This window comes from Pongo abelii, chromosome 6 (assembly GCF_028885655.2).
Source record: "Pongo abelii isolate AG06213 chromosome 6, NHGRI_mPonAbe1-v2.0_pri, whole genome shotgun sequence".
NCBI classification, from domain to species: domain Eukaryota; kingdom Metazoa; phylum Chordata; class Mammalia; order Primates; family Hominidae; genus Pongo; species Pongo abelii.
The window spans coordinates 135,712,393-135,732,159 of record NC_071991.2 but is presented as its reverse complement, the minus strand read 5'-3'; the positions used below and the strand labels follow the sequence as shown (position 1 = coordinate 135,732,159).

At 42.8% G+C, this 19,767-nt stretch overlaps 2 long non-coding RNA genes across 2 annotated transcripts in view; one reads left to right on the top strand and one right to left on the bottom strand.

The window, feature by feature from the left end:
• Positions 1-1,722: 1,722 nt before the first annotated feature.
• On the bottom strand, positions 1,723-19,137 carry LOC134761687 (uncharacterized). Its single transcript, XR_010140761.1, has 3 exons — positions 17,703-19,137; positions 13,545-13,741; positions 1,723-12,988 (listed from the first exon to the last, which is right to left on the bottom strand). It is a non-coding gene; the product is annotated as an uncharacterized LOC134761687 (long non-coding RNA).
• Positions 19,113-19,767, top strand: part of LOC129060683 (uncharacterized) — a 240,412-nt gene continuing 239,757 nt past the window's right edge. The window contains exon 1 of the long non-coding RNA XR_010140762.1: positions 19,113-19,385. This is a non-coding gene — a long non-coding RNA (uncharacterized LOC129060683). The remainder of the gene's footprint in view (positions 19,386-19,767) is intronic.

Below are 19,767 nucleotides of genomic sequence, written 5' to 3'. Positions count from 1 at the left end.
CAACAAGTATTCAGAACAATATTAAGTATATAACAATTCATGCTGCTTGTAATAAAAGTCAATATATTTTGAAAAGTTGTATGAAACACTGCCCATTTGAAGATTCATGCATCTTATTTAATATCCTATATCAAAGTTTTGAGAAGTCTTGATGTAAATATACCTGCTTAACTCTGACTTAGTGTTTCACAAACTTGTTTTTCAAGTCACACTTAACAGTGTTCTTCAGAATACAATTTAGCACATATGTCCCTAGAAGAATGGCCCTTGGACAAGCAGTATTTCTTCTAAAATTAAGAATCGAGACCAGTCTGGCCAACATGGTGAAGCTTCATCTCTACTAAAAACACAAAAATTAGCCGGGCATGGTGGCGGGCACCTGTAATCTCTGCTACTCGGGAGGCTGAGGCAGGGGAATCGCTTGAGCCTGGGTGGCAAAGGTTGTAGTGAGCCAAGATCGTGCCATTGCACTCCTGCCTGGGCAACAGAGCAAGACTCTGTCAAAAAAAAAAAAAAAAAAAAAAAAAAAGAATAGAGACTTAGTAACAGCATTGCCCATGTAAGGATTGAGATCTCCAGAAATATTAGTCATCAGAGTTTAGAACACTTAAAAATGAAGAAAAAATGTCTTAATAATTAGTGCACAGCTTGGCAAGAAGTATTTATTTAACAAGACATATCATATCCTTTACAAACAAACCAAGTAAGAATGGAGAGAAATTAGGTCTTGTTGATTAAGCAAGGAAAAATTTTAAAAGTTTTCCCTCAATTAAGAGAGTTAAACATGTCTGGTTCTTGCTTTCTTCTAACATTTTTTTTTTTCTCTACGCAGTTGGCAAATAAAAGAATAAAAGTTTTAGAAATGGGCCAGGCTGAACCTAGGAGGCAGAGGTTTGCAGTGAGCCAAGATCACGCCATTGCACTCTAGCCTGGGCCACAAGAGCGAAGCTCCGTCTCAAAAAAAAAAAAAAAAAAAAAAAAGAGAAAAGAAAAAAAGAAATGGGCCAGGCATGGTGGCTCATGCCTGTAATCCCAGCACTTTGGGAGACTAAGGTGGTAGGATTACTTGAGTCCAGGAATTTGAACCCCCACCTGGGCAATGTAGAAAGATCCTGTCTCTACAAAAAATAAAAATAATTAGCTGGCCATGGTGGCGTGCACCTCAAGTTCCGGCTACTTGCAGGGCTGAGGTGGAAAGATTGCTTAAGCCCAGGGGGCTGAGACTGCAGTGAGCTGTGATCATGCCACTGCACTCCAGCCTGGGTGACAGAACAAGACCCTGTCACACACACACAAAGAAAGCTTTAGAAGTTAGTGAATTAATGTTCTAAAAATCTAGCTCCCTTAAGGCAGAAATGTTTATGTCTCATAAGGTTGAGTTCTTTTCATTTAGGAGCTCCCCTCCCCCTGCTATATTTCTGAAAAATATTATAGTCTGGAAAAATATAATGTCACATTTTGTAGTTCACTGTCATATACTGCCTGGGGGTAGCAACATGGTTGAACAGATATAAGAATAGGACAGTCTGTGGGGCATCGGCAGCTTCTGAAATGTTCTTTGGGGATGAAATTGAGAGAGGAAGAAAAGACAATCGTGGAAAAATGTAGTTCATCCAAGGTAGTTTTCTCTGAGGGAGAAGGGGCGGAAGGGACGGGGTAGCAGGCAATAGATAGCTCTCATGGGATAGGATGTTGATGAAAAAAAGAACAATTTCTATCCAGTGAGGAAGACATTTAAAGATTTATTTTGTAGTAGTGGTGGTAAGGAATTCTTGTTGGCCTTGTGCACTTGTAGTCTGTGTATATTTATTGTTTTCTGAATTTTTTCTGTGGCTCACTCTATTATGGTATTGAGATACATGGCTGCAGTTGCTATATTTGGAGCTATTTATTGCATTAGCAACAGCTATTGACATATTCTTCTTCCAGCCCATGAATGATGTTAAAATATACATCAATTTTTTATTTCGCTACTCTATTTAATATCCATTGACTGCAAAGTATGGGACCCATCAATTTTAGACGATATGTTCCTCATGGAGGGACAAAATGGTTCATGATGGGAACATCATTCTCTGGTAAAGCTATGTAGTCACTGCACAAGTCTAAAAATACACACACACACACACACACACACACACACACACACACACACACACACACACACATATATATTGAGACCGGGTCTTTCTCTGTCGCCCAAGCTGGAGTGCAGTGCCATAATCTCGGCTCACTGCAGCCTCAACCTCCTGGGCTCAAGCAACCCTCCCACTTCAGTCTCCCGAGTAGTTGCTATTACAGGCACACACCATCATGCCTGGCTAAGTCTTGTATTTTTTGTAGAGACAAGGTTTCACCATGTTGCCTGGGCTTAAAAGTCTTATTGTTACAATAGGTGATTCCTTTGGCCATACCTGTGTGTGTGCGTGTGTGAAATGATATCACATTACAATAATAAAAAGGTATTGTTTCTCTGAGTCTCTTCTTATTTGCTGATGATTTCCAAATTTTCTCCCACTGTTCAGGAGTTCTCTAGGTTATGCCTAGTGTGTATGCGGGAATGCAATCCTCCCAGCTTCTGTTTCCTCCAGCATGTCCTCAGAGGCACATTCTCTCAGTTCTAATATGGTAGTCTCCATTTGTTGTCTCCTTGCTCTGGCTGCTGCTGTGACATTCCCTGCTGATGCTTCTCAAGTCAAAACATACACTCTTCTGGCTCATTGCTCAGGTAGAAGTTATGTTCTACATTTCAATATGCTCACAGTACTGAATGGGAGCATCATCAATTACAGATGGTCATAATTTCTTTGCTTCTTCTCTCATTGAGAGGTACAGTCTAAGTCCCCCACTCCTTGAATCTGGCTGGCTGGCTCTAGTGGCTTACTTGACCAATAAAATGTGGCAGAAGTGACATTCTAGGACTTATTAGTCTAGGTCATAAGTTTGCACCTTTCAAGTGGGCATCTCGAAATGCTTGCTTTGGGGTAAGCCAGCTACTGCAAAAGTCCATCTCACCTGTGACGAACATGTTATGAGGAAGCCCAGGCCAGCCATGTAAGAGGCTGCAAGGAGAGAGAGCTCCTTCCATGCTCATACTGTTCCATCTACACCAGCATGCTCACCAGATATAAGAGTGAAGGAGCCATCCTGGTCATTCAGTGTTGGGGTGATCAAATCCAACACCAGGTCGTGGGGGCGACAAAGTCTGGTGGAGTCAAAGGAATGAGAAAGAGACAGTTTGAGAGAGAAAGTGGGACCGGGGGCCATTGTGAGTGTGGAGGCTGCAAAGCCTCCAAGCTCTGGAAGCCCACGCTATTTATTGGTGCTCAAACAAAGAAACAGGTGGTGAGGATGTGGGAGTTGAAAGGAAACAGTGTATCAAGTGAATGACAAACATATGGCTACTTGAGATAATCGGAGTGCTAGAAGCAAGGAGCCAGCAAGTCTAGCAGACATGCAAGCCCTGCCTCAGCTTCTCTCCCAACACTTAGCTTTTCTCCCAACATGCCCCCCTTCTTTTTTGTAAAAACCACCACAGCTATCATTATTACTAGCATAAGGTGGCCTCTTTTTCAAATTAATTGAGCAAGGCGATTGCAGGCTGTGCAGCCCTTAATTGCCGGTTGGTGATCCAGCTTCATTTTTCTTAGCCCTTATTCAAAATGGAGTCACTGTGGTTTGAATGCTTCCTACATATCTCCCCTTTCCCTTTTACAAGAGGACCCTTAATCCTAGGGGTTGCAGAAGGATGAAGATCCGTCTTCTGTAATGGCTGAATAGGGGTGATGATACTCCTGTCTACCTATTAGGGTCTCTTGTAAATTCAGGGTAGAGAGGCATTCAGTCAGAAAGCATTGGTCCGTTAAGCATCTATAGGTAAAACCCTGGTGCTCCAGCAGTTTCTCAGCATGGCTCGTACTGGGGGAACCACGTCCATGATTGGGATCCATGGACCCTTCCAGTCTCCTGTTCCATGGTCGTACACATCTTGAGGGCACTTACACGGTTTGTTCATCACCTGCAAAACACAAGCACACCCTCACCCCCACGTTAGTAAATCTACTGAAACAGAAGCAAAAACTTTTGTGGCTGTAGCCGGGAGGCATGCCATTGCTGAAGCATTTGTAACTCAGCTTCTGCCTCTTTGATTAATTACTGCAGGGCAAAACTTACCATTGATAATGAGAAGCAGGACCCTTCTAACAGAAGGCACAAAGAAAGCAAATTGAGGCTTAAAAGCAATCCTTAAACCTTCCATTTGCACTGTATAGGTGTGTCCACTAGATGCTGTGGTTCATGATAGATCTTCAGATGTTTGGTAGGCACCCACACAGGCACCTGATTGTCACCTGGAGAGACACAAGCAAATCCTCTTCCCCATAAAATTATCTTTCCTTTTTCCCAGCTCTTTGTATGTGCATCCCTCCACCATATATCTTGTCCAGCCTTTTTATTTTCCTTTTATCCTGTCAGGTGTCGTTCAGCTGCAGTCATGGGTTGATCTTCTTGAAAATTTTAAAAATCTAATGTTAATAAAGCTAAATGCAATTGCATATGTGGTGTCTTATATTCCTGGTCCCCTCCCATTTGCTTTTGTATTTGAGTTTTTAAAGTATGATTAGCTCTTTCCACTATTGCTGGTCCTTGTAAGTTATATGGAATACCCGTAGTGTGTGTAATATTCCATTGTTGAAAAAATGTAGCCATGGCTTTACTACAGTATCCTGGGCCATTATCAGTTTTGATTTTTTCTGGGATTCCCATAACTGAAAAGCAAGATAAAAGATGTCTTTTAACATGAGCTGCAGCTTCCCCTGTTTGACATATGGCCCAAATAAAATGTGAACAGGTATCTACTGAAACATGAACAAAGGACAATTTTCCAAAAGCAGGAATATGTGTTACATCCATCTGCCAGATGGAATTTGGAGATAAACCTGTAGGGTTAACTCCTGTTCCTTAATGTGGCAGATGCAGGACTTGGCAGGCAGAACAGTGTTGCACAATTTCTTTAGCTTGTTTCCATGTTAGACCATATCTATTTCTAAGGCCTGTGGCATTAAGATGGGTTAAAGAATGAAATGTGGCCGGGTGTGGTGGCTCACGCCTGTAATCCCAGCACTTTGGGAGGCTGAGGTGGGCAGATCATGAGGTCAGGAGATTGAGACCATCCTGGCTAACATGGCGAAACCCTGTCTCTACTAAAAATACAAAAAACAAATTAGTCGGGGGTGGTGGTGGGTGCCTGTAGTCCTGGCTACTCCGGAGGCTGAGGCAGGAGAATGGTGTGAACCCAGGAGGTGGAGCTTGCAGTGAGCTGAGATAGCGCCACTGCACTCCAGCCTGGGCGACAGAGCGAGACTCTGTCTCAAAAAAAAAAGAATGAAATGTTTGTGCATCAGCAAAGACCACAGACACCAATGCATCCACCCTTTGATTAAGTTTAGTTAAAGGGCCAGGGAGGTTAGTATGTGCTCTCATATGAGTGATATAGAAAGGTGAATGCCTTTGTTGTGCCGCTTGCTGTAAAGAATGAGATAAAAGATTAAGTTGTTCATCAGTCACATTTCGAATTAAGGCACATTCAATATTTTGCGTGGCTTGATTTTAGACTTAGGATAATGATTATCAAGAATGCCAACAAAACTGGCCAAATTAACTTGCCATTCTTGGGAATTAATATAGGCTTGTTGAATTTGTTGTTTGGTAATGGAACTATAATCTGATTTGGATCATATCCCATTAACTTTGTTGTGCACAGCCTCACTTATCCTACTAGCACAGCAATTTGATCTAAGTACAGAGTGAGCATTTTCATTGTATTGTGAGGTAGAAAAAGCCACTCAACCATATCATCCTGTTAAACTGTAACTCCTATATGCGAATGCTTAGTAGGAAAAACTAAACTGTAATGGCTGTATTAGATTAACCTGTTCTACTTGTGCTTGCTGAATTTTGTCCTCAATTAATTGACGTTCCTCCAATGCTTCTTTGGGCAGGGAGCATTTACTGTTAAGGTTAGAATCACCTCATAAGTAGAAAAGAGGTGAGACATAGCATTGGTAGGAATGCCTAAAGTTGGACGAATCCAATTAACATCTTCTAATAATTTTTGGAAATCACGTAAGGTTTCTAAATTATCTCTTCAAATTTGAACCTTTTGAGGCTTAATAGCACTTTGCTCTACCTTCATTCCTAGATATTGAAAGGGAGTAGAAGTTTAGATTTTATCAGGGGCTATAATTAACCCTGCTGCATTTACAGCCTTTTCTGTTTGTAGCACAACATCAATTCTTCCCTAGTTTCAGCTGCACACAGAATATCATCCATGTAATGGATAATATAACATTTTTTGAACTGTTCTCTAACTGGCTTAATAGCTTTCCTGACATAAGTTTGACAAATAGGCTATTTAGCATGCCTTGTGGTAGTACTTTCCAATGGTATCTGCCCACTGGTTCTTTATTATTTATGGTGGGAACAGTAAAGGCAAATTTTTCATAATCTTGGGCAGCTAAATGAATGGTTATAAAAAAAAAAAAGCAATCCTTTGATCTATCACTATGAGAGGCCAGTATTTTGGGATCATTGTTGGGGAGGGCAGCCCTGGTTATAGCACGCCCATGGGTTGAATCACAGCATTCACAGCCCTTAAATCTGTTAACATTCTCCATTTCCCTGATTTTTTCCTAATCGCAAATACAGGAGAATTCCAAGGGGGGAAAGTAGGTGTAGGCTTTTGCAATTGTTCCTGCACCAGTTCTTCTAAAGCCTCCAGTTTTTCCTGTTTCAGTGGCCATTGCTCCACCCAAACCAGTTTGGCAGTTAGCTAAACAAGAGGAATGGGAGCCAGAGGCTCAATAATGGCCACTTCTAAAAATGACACCCCAATCCAGTCCAATCTGTTTGCCCTTTTAATTCTAAAGGTTCTGATTGGCCATTTTTATCTTCTCCTAGTCCTTTTCCTAGGTGATATCTCATATTTTTCATCATTTGTCTACTATTATTACTATATTGATCCATAGGAATAGATATTTCTGCATCCCATTGTTGCAATAAGTCTGTACCCCAAAAATGGACAGGAATAGGTGTAATGATAGGCTGAATTGTCCCTTCCTGACCATCTGGCCCTTGACATGGTAAAAATCAAAGAACTCTGAAAAACTTCCGAGGCAGCTCCTACTCCAACAATACCAATGGATGCCTTTTGCTTAGGCCAGTGCTGGGGCCATTGATTTATAGCAATAATAGAGACATCAGCTCCAGTATCTACTAGTCCTTCAAAATCTTTTCCCTGAATAGTTACTGTGCAAATAGGTCTTTTGTCAAACACTTGATTAACCCAACACACAGCCTTTCCTGCTGGATTAGTATTACCAAAGCCTGCTGTTCTTTTCACTGTGCTGCTTCCTAGTTTTATGTAAGGTAACAGCAACAACTGAGCAATTCTTTCTCCTGGGGAGGCAGACCATGGAGGGAACTAATAACTAATTGAATTTCTCTGGTATAATCAGAGTCAATTATTCCCGTATGTACAGTAACACCTTTTAAATTTAGATTAGAACTTCCAAGTAATAGACCGACTGTTCCTGAGGGTACGTGTCCCCTAACTCCTATGGGGACCTTCTTTGGTGGCTCCCCAGGAAGTAAGAAGATTGGAATTGTGCTGTAGAGGTCCTTGGCAGCACAGCCTGCTGAGGTGGGGAACAATTGTTGTACATTTGTAAGGGCACTGGCTGTGCTGGGTATGCCTTGGTTTCTTGAGGGGCTCAAGGCAGGCCCCTCTTCCCTTTTTGCGAAAGAGATTGTCCATCTTTGCTAAATTTAGAATGACACTGACTTGCCCAGTGATTGTGTTTCTTACACTGGGGACATACACCAGGACTTTTCTGTTGATTGATAGTAGTTTTTGCCTTTTGATTTTCTTTTCTACACTCCTTTGTTGCGTGTCCAAATTGCCCACAATTAAAGCAAGAGCCTGAGAAATGGGGCATATTATTTCCTACTCTTAATCCAGCCGTAGCCTGAGCTACAAGAGTAGCCTTATGTAAGTTACCTCCAATGACATCACAAGCCTTAATATATTCAGCTAAATGAGGCTTCCCTCTCAGGGGTCTAATAGCAGTTTGACACTCTGCATTAGCATTATCATATGCAAGAAGCTATATTACAACATCTTGAGCTGTTTTATCAGTTATGGCTTTATACACAGCCTCTTGGAGCAGAGCAATAAAATCAATATATGGTTCTTTAGGTCCTTCTTGGACAGAACTGAAAGAAGGATATTTTTCCCCTGTAACATTTATCCTTTCCCATGTGCATAAGCACACAAAGCGCAGCTGAACAACGGCAACATCCTCCATTACTGCTTGATTCTCTAATCTACCCCAATTAGGGCCAACTCCCATTAACTGTTCAAAGGAAACAGGCACAGGTGGCTGTGCTTGTGTGTTTTCCTTTGCCTGAGTTTGAGCTTCATCAGCCCACCAGGTTTTAAACTGCAAGTACTGAGATGGAGTGAGAGCAGATTTTGTCAAAGCATCCCAATCATATGGTATTAATCTATTATTCAAGAGCCATATTTTTTAATAAAGTTTGCAAAAAAGGTGAGTTTGGCCCGTATTGACAAATGGCTTGCTTAAATTCCTTTAGTAACTTAAAAGGAAAAGCAGCCCAATTAGCTATATTCTGTCCTCCCCGCTAGATTATAGTAATGGGAAATTGCCATGCTTCAAGGTCTCCCTCAGCTCTAGCTTTTTGAATAGAATTTTGTATAGCACCACCAATTGCTCCAGGTTTTAATGTTGCAACTACAAGAGCAGTAAGTTTTCAGCTAATTTATTTTCTTGCTCATTAAGGGGAGAGAGAAGAGGTGACCATTCACTTAATTCAGGAAGTGAAGCCGATGGGCTAGTAAAACATACCTTTTTTAGTTTTCCTTTCTTTTCTTTAATCTCCTCCAGTAGCTGTTCCTCACACTCAGAATCTGAAGTTAGTTTTTTACACTTATCCTCCTCTTCCTCATCTGAATCTGCCTCATCATCTGTTTGAAATAGGTCAAGAGCTGCCTTTGTTAGCCCCCACATTGACCAAATGGAAACTGGAATTTTTGCTCCATCTTTACATGCCTTTTTAAAATCTCTGCCAGGCCGAGCGCGGTGGCTGACACCTGTAATCCTAGCACTTTGGGAGGCCGAGGCGGGCGGATCACGAGGTCAGGAGATCGAAACCATCCTGGCTAACACGGTAAACCCCATCTCTACTACAAATATAAAAAATTAGCTGGGCATGGTGGCGGGCACCTGTAGTCCCAGCTACTCAGGAGGCTGAGGCAGGAGGATGGTGTGAACCTGGGAGGCAGAGCTTGCAGTGAGCCGAGATTGCGCCACTGCACTCCAACCTGGGTGACAGAGCGAGACTCCTTCTCAAAAAATAAAAATAAAAATAAAAATAAAAATCTCTGCCAATTCTCTCCCATTCATTCAACTCCATGGTCCCTTGTTCCAGAAATCACGGGCAAAACTGCTTTACTGCGCTAAAGAGTAATAACAAATTCTGAGTACTAACTTTCACTCCCCCTCTTCATAATAAATGCCTTAAGAAATTTAAATAAGCAGAATGCCTGCTTTCACTTTGTCCCATTGTTACCCTGGTTCTTCCAATGGCTCAGCTTTCCCGCTGAGCTTCTTTTAGACGTCCTCAGGTGTCCTTTGATGACATGTACTCCGCTTTCACATGCTCTAGCCTTTCTTCACTGGGGCCTTCGTCGCCCCATGTTGGGCAGCCAGGAATGTTGGGGTGATCAGACCCAACACTAGGTCATGGGGGCAACAAAGTCCAGTGGAGTCAAAGGAATGAGAAAAAGTTTGAGAGAGAAAGTGGGACCAGGGGGCCATCGCGAGTGTGGAGGCTTCAAAGTATCTGAGCTCTGGGAGCCCATGCTATTTATTGGTGCTCAAAAAAAGAAACAGGTGGTGAGGGTATGGGGGTTGAAAGGAAACAGTGTATCAAGTGAATGAAAAACATATGGCTACTTGAGATAATGGGAGTGCTAGAAGCAAGGAGCCAGCAAGTCTAGCAGACATGCAAGCCCTGCCTCAGCTTCTCTCCCAACAATTTAGTTTCAGCAGACATTGCATGGAGAAGAATCGAGAAACCAGTTGACAGTCAAAACTGGAGTCCTTGGCTGGGGATGGTGGCTTATGCCTGTAATCCTAGCACTTTGGGAGGCCAAGGCTGGCAGATCACCAGAGGTCAGGAGTTTGAGACCAGGCTTGTCAACATGGCGAAACCCCATCTCTACTAAAAATACAAAAAATTAGCACCTGTATTCCTGGCTACTTGGGAGGCTGAGGCAGGAGAATCACTTGAAAATGGGAGGCGAAGGTTGCAGTGAACCAAGACCACACCATTGCACTCCAGCCTGGGTGACAGAGTGAGACTCAGTCTCAAAAAAAAAAAAAAAAAACACACACACAAAACTGGAGCCCTAGACATATAACACCACCCTAGCTCTTCCTGGCCACTAAGCCACATGAAGTCCCAGTCATATGGAACAGAGGTTAGCTATTTCTACTTGATCTGCTTGCATTACTGATCTGCAAAGTCATGAACATAATGAAAAGATGTTTCCTAATGCCGCTGAGTTCTGAGTGGTTTGTTACACAGCAATAGATGACTGGAACAGGGAGAACATTGGCTTATTTCAACTTATGCCATCCAGTGTTACCGAGGCTAACGAGTGTTCCCTGCACTCTGTTGTTGTACAGAGATTTTAGGATAACAGCTTTCCTCAGACCTCTGGCATGAGTCCCTGGGCTGGGGGCCAAGAAAAATTGGCTAGAGAAGATATGAACAGCACACATCCTGCTTTATTCAAAATTGTTCATCTAGAAAATTATCCCAAACAATAGGGAATAAGAAAATCTCTGGAGAGAATAAACAAGTCAGTTACAAAGAAATGGGAATTAGAATGTCCTCAGTCTTTTCAACAATACTAATGGAAGCTTGCAGATAATATAATGCTCGCAAAATTTTGAGTGAAAATTATTTTCAACCTAGAATTCTATATACCCTCCAGACTATCCGTGAAGCATAAAGATAGAATAAAAACATTTTCAAAATAGAAAGATCAGGGAAAAAAGATGTCCATCATGTAAATGTTTTAAGGAAAATGCTAAAAGGTGCTCTGAAAGACAAACAATGAAAAAGATATAGGCTTTTCATTCTTCATAAGAAACAAGAGATTCAGTGCAGAAAAGTCACATGGAAGGTTTTTTTTTAAGACAGAGTCTCAGTCTGTCGCCTGGGCTGGAGTGCAGTGGTGTGATCCCAGCTCACTGCAACCTCCACCTCCCAGGTTTAAGTGATTCTCCTCCCTCAGCCTCCCGAGCAGCTGGGATTACAGGTGCCCGCCGCCATGCCTGGCTAATGTTTGTATTTTTACTAGAGACGGGGTTTTGCCATGTTGGCCAGGCTGGTCTCAAACTCCTGACCTCAGGTGATCTGCCTGCCTTGGCCTCCCAAAGTGTTGGGATTATAGGTGTGAGCCACTGTGACTGGCCTTTTTTTTCTTTTTTGAAAGTATACTTGAGAAAGGGAAATCTTAAGATGGTGGCTGTGCAGCATATCTAGAGTACACTCTTGATTTGAGGTACACCTTTAAAAAAAAACTGATAAACTTTCTGACATGATTAATCATGGGGGGGGGAATATATTTAAAGTATGTCATAGAACTATTGGAAATTATAGGAAGACTTAAATATTCACAAAAAATGTAGCAGATTAACTCCAGATAAAGTAGTAAATTACACAAGAAAGAAAATATGATCTTAATATATCTCTAACTCACAGGGAACAATATTTACATAGTCACAGTCACAATAAGGAAAAAATGAAATGAGGGTCAAAATTATAAAAAGTTAACTTGGGGGAGGAAAAAAATAATTGGAAGTGAGCAACATCTATATTTACCATAATATGAAGTTATAGATACTGTTAAAAATAGATGACTCAAGATGTTATATGTACTTTATTTAGAAATATGAATATAAGTATTTGAAGAAAAATCACTTGAGTTGAGAATGGCTTGTTCTGGGGAATGAGATGAGAGGAGGAGGGCAGTAGGGAAAAGGGAAATGCCTGTTTGTGGTGGAAGCCTTTTAGTGCTGTATGAATTTTTTAAATACTTACATGTAATACTTAAAAAAATATAAAAAAATATTTGGAGGCCAGGTGCAGTGGCTTACCCCTGTAATCACAGCACTTTGGAAGGTGGATTACCTGAAGTCAGGAGTTTGAGACCAGCCTGGCCAACATGGCAAAACCCTGTCTCTACTTAAAATACAAAAATTAGCCAGGCATGGTGGCACACACCTGTAGTCCCAGCTCCTCGGGAGGCTGAGGCAGGAGAATCGCTTGAACCCAGGAGGTGAAGGTTGCAGTGAGCTAAGATGGCACCACTGCATGTCAGCCTGGGCCACAGAGTCAGCATGTGTATAGATACTAAAAGTAAAATTAGAGAATCTTAAAAATAAAAATAAGAAAGTACATTTTGTGTTTGATTATAGAAGAAATATGTTGCTGAACAAAATACAAAATACAAAAATACCCAATGAAGAAAATAATCTGTATATATGACCCTTGAGCAACATGGGTGTCAGCAGCCCCAACCCCCAATGCAGTAAAAAAAAGCCATATATAACTTTTGATTCCTCCCCAAATTTAACTATTAACAGCCTACTGTTAACTGGAAGCCTGACTGATTACATAAACAGTTGATTAACACATATTTTATATGTTATATATATTAAATACTGTATTCTTACAATCAAGTAAACTAGAGAAAATAAAATGTTGCTAAGAAATTCATAAGGAAGAGGAAATATATTTACCATTCATTAAGTGGAAGTGAGTTCTCATAAAGGGCTTCATCCTTGGTATGTGCACATTGAGGCGGAGGAAGAGGAGAGGAGAGGGGTTGGTCTTGCTGTCTCAGGGGTGGCAGAGGAGGAAGAGGTGGAAGACATAGAAGGCGGGGCAGGGGAGAAGGCACACTTTGTGCAACTTAAGGAAATGCATAGTAATTTCTGTCTGACTTTCCTGTTTTTTAATTTCTATAAAAATATTTCTATATGGGGCCAGGTGCAGTGGCTCACGTCTGTAATCTCAGCACTTTGGGAGGCTGAGGCGGGCAGATCACGAGTTCAGGAGATCGAGACCATCCTGGCTAACACAGTGAAACCCCATCTCTACTAAAAACACAAAGAATTGTCTGGGCATGGTCACGGGTGCCTGTAGTCCCAGCTACTCAGGAGGCTGAGGCAGGAAAATGGCACGAACCTTGGAGGCAGGGCTTGCAGTGAGCCAAGATCGTGCCACTGCACTCCAGCCTGGGCAACAGAGCAAAACTCCGTCTCAAAATAAATAAATAAATAAATAATTTCTATATGGTACCAATCCACTCCTTCCACCATTTGCTTTAGTTTTAGTGTCTGTATCATAGAAAGGTCTATGTTGTCTGGAGCTGGCTTAGAAGCACTCACCTCCATCAAGTTGTTGTCTGTTCATTCCTCTGGTGTGGTGTCTATTAGCTCTTAAATTTCTTCAAGATCCATACCTTGAAACCCTTCACCCTTCAATCTTTTTTTGTGCCATATCCGTGATCTTCGTCATGATTTCCATGATTGGCTCTGTCATAACTCCTATGAACTCCAGCCTGGGTGACAGAGTGAGACCTTGTCTGAAAAAATCAAAACAAAGACCAGTTGCGGTGACACACACCTGTAATCCCAGGACTTTGGGAGGCCGAGGCAGGCGGCTCACTCAAGGCCAGGAGTTCAAGACCAACCTGGCCAACACGGAGAAACCTCATCTCTACAAAATACAAAAATACAAAAACTCCATCTCTACAAAATACAAAAATTAGCTGGGCGTGGTGGCACACGCCTGTAGTCCAGCTACTCAGGAGGCTAAGGCATGAGAATTGCTTGAATCCAGGAGGTAGAGGTTGCAGTGAGCCCAGATTGTGCCACTGCACTCCAGCCTGGGTGACAGATTAAGAGTCTTTCTCATAAAAAAAAAAAATTATGTTCAGGGCTGGGCAAAATGGCTCATACCTGCAATTCCAGCACTTTGGGAAGCTGAGGAGGAAGGATTGTTTGAGCCAAGAGTTCAAGATTAGCCTGGGCTACAAAGCAAGAACCTGTTGCTAACAACAACAAAAAAATTTAGTTGGGCATGGTGATGTGCACCTGTGGTCCTGCTACTCAGGAGGCTGAGGTGGAAGGATTGCTTGAGCCCAGGAATTTGAGGTTGCAGTAAGCTATGATCACACCATTGCACTCCAGTCCGGGTAATAGAAAGAGACTTTGTCTCAAAAACAAAAAACCTGTTCAGGCAGATATCCTTTCTCCACAATAATTTTCTTAAAGGTATCTGAGAACTTGTCTGCTGCTTCTTGGTTAGCAGAATCTGCTTCTCCTGTTATCTTGGCATTTTTAAGCCAAACATCTTTCTAAAATTATCAAACCATCCTTTGCTGGCATTAAACACTGCAGCTTTAGATCCTTTACCTTTCTTTTGCTTTAAGTTGTTTTATAGCGACTTTGCTTTTTCTCAAATCATATTAAAGTCCATAACTATGCCTGCCTTATAGCAATCTTTCACCCACATAAAAGCTGCATTTTCAATATGAAACAAAAAGGTATTTCAAAAAAGTGCAAGGTTTTTTGCACCTGCATTGCTGCTTAGCTGCAGCAATGGCTTGATGAATTTCTTTTTCCTTTTTTATAATAGTCTTTATTGTCTCATGCATCTGTGTGAAGAGTCCACCAAACAGGCTTTGTGTGAGCAACAAGGCTGTTTATTTCACCTGGGTGCAGGTGGGCTGAGTCCAAAAAGAGAGTCAGCAAAGGATAGTGGGATTATCATTAGTTCTTATAGGTTTTGGGATAGGCGGTGGAGTTAGAAGCAATGTTTTACGGGCAGGGGGTGGATCTCACAAAGTACATTCTCAAGGGTGGGGAGAATTACAAAGAACCTTCTTAAGGGTGGGGGAGATTACAAAGAACCTTTTTAAAGGTGGGGGAGACTACGAAGTACATTGATCAGTTAGAGTGGGGCAGAAACAAATCACAATGGTGGAATGTCATCAGTTAAAGCTATTTTCACTTCTTTTGTGGATCTTCAGTTGCTTCAGGCCATCTGGATATAAACATGCAGGTCACATGGGATACGATGGCTTAGCTTGGGCTCAGAGGCCTGACATTTCTGCCTTCTTATATTAATAAGAAAAATAACATAAAATAGTATTGAAGTGTTGGGGCAGCAAAAAGTTTTGGGGGGTGGCATGGAGAGATAATGAGCAATATTTCTCAGGGCTGCTTCAAGGGGGATTAGGGGCAACATGGGAACCTACAGTGGGAGAGACTAAGTTGAAGGAAGATTTTGTGGTAAGGGGTGATATTGTAGGGTTGTGAGAAGGAGCATTTGTCATAGAGAATGATTGTTGATGGCCTGGATATGATTTTGAATGAATTGAGAAACTAAACAGAAGACACAAGGTCTGAATAAGAGAAGGAGAAAAACAGGTATTAAAGGACTAAGAATTGAGAGGACCCAGGACATCCAATTAGAGAGTGCCCAAGGGGGTTCAGTGTAATTACCTGCTTGGTTGGCAAGTTTTTGGGCTCTATCCTTGAATTCTTTTATGTTGTCATATACCAGGCCAGATTGATTTAGGTAAAAACAACACTCTTCATTTAAAAATATACAGAGTCCTCCTTTTTCAGCAGTGAGTAAGTCAAGGCCTCAGTGGTTTTGGAGGACAACTGCAGCTAGAGAGTCCATTTGGCCTTGAAAGACTGATAAAGTTTGTGATATGTCTGTGATGCTAGCAGAACAGTACCTATATGGAAGAAGTTATGAAATGATGATAGAATAGAATGGGCCTGTGAGACTGGAAGGAGATATTTTCCTTAGTCCAGGAATAATTTGCCTTGTGTGGGAAGAAATGGATAAGTGGAAGTTTTAGTGGGAGAGTAGGTGGGAGTGACCAATCAGAAGAAAAACTAGCCATGAGGGACTGAAATTGGAAAGCTAGCTGCTTCTTTAGCTAACTTATCAGCATAAGCGTTGCCCCGAGTGATGGGATATGATGCCTTTTGGTGGCCCTTGCAGTGTATGACTCCGAAGTGTATTACTTACTTTGGAAGTAAAGCGGCCTTGAGGAGAGTTTTTATTAAGGAGGCATTAATGATGGAGGACCCTTGCATAGTGAGGAAGCCTCTTTCTGCACATACAACAGCATGGTGGTGCAGGATATGGAAGGCATATTTAGAGTCAGTATAAATATTGACACGTAGTCCCTTTGCAAGAGTGAGGGCTCGAGTTAAGGCGATGAGTTTGGCTTGCTGAGAGGTAGTGGAGTGGGGCAGAGCAGTAGCCTCAATGATAGGTGTGGAAAATACTACTATAGCATAGCCTGCCTTTGCTGGTGAATGACGATTAGGCCTGGTGGAACTGCTGTCAATAAACCAAGTGTGATCAGGGTGAGGAACAGGAAAGAAGGAAATATGGGGAAATGGAGTGAATGTCAGGTGGATCAGAGAGATAGTCATGGAGGTCAGGTGTGGTATCAGGAATAATGTGGGAGGCCGGATTGATGTCTGGGCCAGGAACAATGGTAATTTTGGGAGACTCAACAAAGAGTGAGTATAGCCAAATGAGCTGGAGGGCAGAAAGTATATGTGTCAAGTGTGAGGAAGAAAACAGATTTTGGAAGTTATGAGAAATGTAGAGAGTGAGTTGAGCATAGTTGGTGATTTTGAGGGCCTCTAAAAGTATTAAAGCAGCGGCAGCCACCACACACAGACATGAGGGCTGGGCTAAAAGAGTAAGGCCAAGTTGTTTGGACAGGAAGGCTATAGGGTGCAGTCCCGGTCTTGGGTAAGAATTCTAACCACACAGCCCTGCACTTCGGCTGTGTGTAATGAAAAAGGTTGGGATGAGTTAGGGAGAGCTAGTGTGGGAGCAGCTTTTAGGGCTGTTTTGAAGGAACAGAAAGAGGAGTGGGGAAAAGATTTAGGATCTATGGGGTCAGCTAGGTTTATCTAGAATAGAATAATGGGTTGTGGAGGGGGGTATTGAGGATAGGAGAGTATATGGGTTTGGCACCATGGGGTGGATAAGTAAAATAATTTGGTTGATAAGGTGCAGATCCTGAACTAGCTTGTAAGACTTGTCTGGTTTTTGGACAGGTAAAATGGGGGAATTGTAAGGAGAGTTTATAGGCTTTAAAAGGCCATGCTGTAACAGGTGAGTGATAACAGGCTTTAATCCTTTTAAATCGTGTCCTATACTTGTGGATTAACGTGGGGAGATACAAGGGGAGGATGTGAAGGAGGCTTTGAACTGGGGAAAAGGGCAGCAATGAGGTGTGGCTGTAGCCTAGGAATAGTCAGGGAGGCAGATAATTTAGTTAAAATGTCTCGACCTAATAAGGGAGCAGGTGGGGATAACTAAAAAGGAGTGCATAAAAGAATGTTGTCCAAGCTGGAATCAGAGTTGGGGAGTTTTAAGAGGTTTAGAAGCCTGGCCGTCAATACCCACAACAGTTATGAAGGCAAGGGAAACAGGCCCTTGAAAAGAAGGTAATGTGGAGTGGGTAGCCTCCATATTGATTAAGAAAGGGACGGACTTACCCTCTACTGTAAGCGTTACCCAAAGCATCTGTGATGATCCAGGAGGCTTCTGAGGTGATCAGGCAGTGTCAGTCTTCAGCTGCTAAGCTGAGAAAATCTGGGAAGGAGTCAGTCAGAGAGCCTTGGGGCAGAGTTCCAGGGGCTCTGGAAGTGGCTGCTGGGTTGGACAGTTCGATTTCCAGTGGGGTCCCGCACAGATGGGACATGGCTTAGGAGGAATCCTGGGCTGCGGGCATTCCTTGGACCAGTGGCCAGATTTCTGGCACTTGAAGCAAGATCCTGGGGTAGGCAGCCCTGGAAGAATGCCTGGCCACTGTGATTCAGGTGTTTGGAAGTTCTTGTGTGCTGGTGATGTGGCTGGGGTTTGTCTCACGGAGGAGGCAAGGAATTGCGACTCAGAAATACTCTGCTGCTTGGCTGCCTCTACTTTATTATTGTACACCTTGAAGGCAAGGTTAATTAAGTCCTGTTGTGTGGTTTGAGGGCTGGAATCGAATTTTTGGAGCTTTATTTAATGTCGGGAGCAGACTGGGTAACAAAATGCATATTGAAAATAAGACAGCCTTCTGGCCTTTCTGGGTCTAGGGTGGTAAATGTCTAAGGGTTGTTGCCAAATGGGCCATGAACTGGGTTGAGTTTTTATATTTGATGAAAAAGAGCCTAAATGCTAACTGATTTGGGGGAGGTCAGATAAAGAAAAAGGGGCATTAACTTTGGCTATGGCTTCAGCTCCAGTCACCTCTTTAAGAGGAAATTGTTGGGCAGATGGGGGAGGGCTAGTCACTGAAAGAAACTGTAAGCTGGATGGGGTGTGAGGAGGGGGTGATAAGAGGATTATAGGGTGGGGGAGTGGAGGCTCAGGAAGAATTGTGACCTGGCTCAGCCTGGTGAGGAGCAGCCTGGGGAGAAGGGGAGAGGTCAGATGAGTCCATAGAAAAGGAGGATTCAAAGGACTCAGAGCTTGGGGTGGAGACTGATGGAACAGGCAGGAGAGAAAGAAGAAAGATTTGGGACAAATCACATTGGGAGCAGAGACTAGGGATGGATCAATGTAGAAAGAATGCCTGGACGTCAGGCACCTCAGACCATTTGTCCATTTTTCGACAAAAATTATCTAGCTCTTGTAGGATAGACAAATCGAAAGTGCCACTTGGAACTACTGTCGAGTTTGTATTGGGGCCAAGTGGTATTGCAGAAGAAAATAAGATGCTTAGATTTTAGGTGAGGCAAGAGTTGAAGAGGTTTTAAGTTCTTGAGAACACAAGCTAAGGGAGAAGAAGGAGGAATGGAGGGTGGAAGGTGGCCCATAGTGAAGGAGGCAAGTTTAAAGAGAAGGGTAGAGACATGAAGAAGGGGGTGGGGAGCAGCTCTGGGCTGCAATGTGGGTGGGCAGCCAAAGCAGGCGTCCCTACAGTTGAGTTGCCACCAAGGGAATGTGGGTGAATGACCAAGGCAGGCATTCTTGCGATGATCAGACACCAATGGAATAATCAGACAGGGTGAATAATCAGACAGGGTGAATAATCAGACAGGCATCCCCGCAGTGATGAAACACCAAGGGAAGACTGTCTTCCCAAGTCCATGACCGGCGCCAGAGTTTTGGGTCCACGGATAAAATGTGTCTCCTTTGTCTCTACTAGAGAGGAAAAAGAACTGGAATTGGACGGACAAGGAGACTGAAAGGTAATGAGAGAGGCTGGAGAAGAGAGTGAAAAGATTGCTTACCCTATTTGAAATTGGTGAGATGTTCCTTGGGCTGGTTGGTCTGAGGACCTGAGGTCGTAGGTGGAGCTCTTCATGGAGTGAGGGTGAGGACAGGGGACTGGTCTTCTGAAGGAGTCCCTCTGACCTGGGTCTTCAGAACCAAATGTCTCATGTGTCCGTGTGAAAAGACCACCAAACAGGCTTTGTGTGAGCAACAGGGCTGTTTATTTCACCTGGGTGCAGGTGGGCTGAGTCTGAAAAGACAGTCAGCAAAGGGTGGTGGGATTGTCATTGGTTCTTATAGGTTTTGGGATAGGCGGTGGAGTTAGGAGCAATGTTTTGCGGGTAGGGGGTGGATCTC